At 38.8% G+C, this 1,599-nt stretch overlaps 1 protein-coding gene across 2 annotated transcripts in view; it reads right to left on the reverse strand.

Moving 5' to 3' along the window:
* The window catches only part of LOC106869208 (exocyst complex component 2), a 37,952-nt gene that overhangs the window by 11,654 nt on the left and 24,699 nt on the right, over positions 1 to 1,599 (reverse strand). The gene's annotated exons all lie outside the window — the stretch shown is intronic.

A 1,599-nucleotide genomic window follows, 5' to 3' on the forward strand; every position in this document is an offset into this window, starting at 1 on the left:
ATAATAAAAAGATTACACGTGTTTCATAACCAATTTTCAAATAGAAAAGAAATTTAAATCGATTAAAATCAATTGAAATTATCGTTCCTAATATTATTATTATATATATATATATATATATATATATATATATATGTAGATGGATGATGAATGGATGTATAAACAGATTCAAAAACATATATGCAAACAGATATTTTAACAGATATATTTGCTTCAGACTAACACACACACACACACACACATCAACAGGCATGGCTTTAGGCACAAGCATGGTCAGTTGGTTAAAGAGTTTGCTTCCCAACCATATGGTTCCAGGATGCTCTTCCTATCACCAATCCTCACTTGTTTCCAAGCAAAGTGATAATATTTCTTCATGGCCAGATATGCTTTTCACAGTTGACTGGAAACAAACATCACCACTTGTATGACACGGATGCTCGTTTACAACCATCATCATGGCATGTCAAGTCAAAGGTACACACACACACAATGAACTTTAAGTTTCTACCTATCAGATCCACTTATAAGGGTCTGGTCATTCTGGGGCTATAGTAAAAGATTCTTGCCCAAGGTGCCACGCAGTGAGATTGAACTCAAGACCACATCGTTGGGAAAACAAACCTCTTAATCATACAGCTATACCTGTGCCTATGATACAGCCATGCCGGCACCTACAAATGTAGAAAAGTAGAGACACACGCAGACACCTATCATGACAGTGACAGAATAAGACAGGGACAGGCTGACACATAGACAGGTAGATAGGCAGACAGAGAAATAGGTAAACAGAGAGATGTCTTTGCAAACAAAACAGTTTCAAGATAATTTTGGCAAATTAAAGAGAAATCATTCAAAATTTCAAAACATCGGAATAGAAAAATATTCATTGTTTAAAATAATTTTAGTACAAATACATCTTATGTATGTTGTTTTCTGGCAGTTATGTAAAAAAAACGTAGGCAGGTAGGTAATTAAGTAGGTAGGTAGGTAGGTGAGTGGGTAGATATTTGGGGATGTAGGTAGGTACAAAGGTAGGTAAATAGATATGTGGGTAGGTAGGAAGGTAGGTATGTTTGTGCCCATGGTCGTCTGCCCATGGTTCCACATGGTGGAACTGAACAGCAAATCATGTGGTTGGGAAGCAAACCCCTTTAACCATACAGCCATGGATGCACATGAAGACACGACATTTTGGACAACCAGAGACATCACAGCCAATCATTGACCTCTACCACCATAAATACCATTTTGCAGACAGTGTGTGTGTGTGTGTGTGTGTGTGTGTGTGTGAATGAGTGTTATGTAAGGTAACCAGGTGTATATAGCTAGGCTTAAAGGTCCACTAATAAGTACATAGTGTGTGTGTGTGTATATATATATATATATATATCATCATCATCATCATCATCATCATCGTTTAACGTCCGCTTTCCATGCTAGCATGGGTTGGACGATTTGACTGAGGACTGGTGAAACCGGATGGCAACACCAGGCTCCAGTCTGATTTGGCAGAGTTTCTACAGCTCGATGCCCTTCCTAACGCCAACCACTCAGAGAGTGTAGTGGGTGCTTTTACGTGTCACCCGCACGAAAACGGCC

This window comes from Octopus bimaculoides, chromosome 20, assembly GCF_001194135.2.
Source record: "Octopus bimaculoides isolate UCB-OBI-ISO-001 chromosome 20, ASM119413v2, whole genome shotgun sequence".
Classification (NCBI taxonomy): Eukaryota; Metazoa; Mollusca; class Cephalopoda; order Octopoda; family Octopodidae; genus Octopus; species Octopus bimaculoides.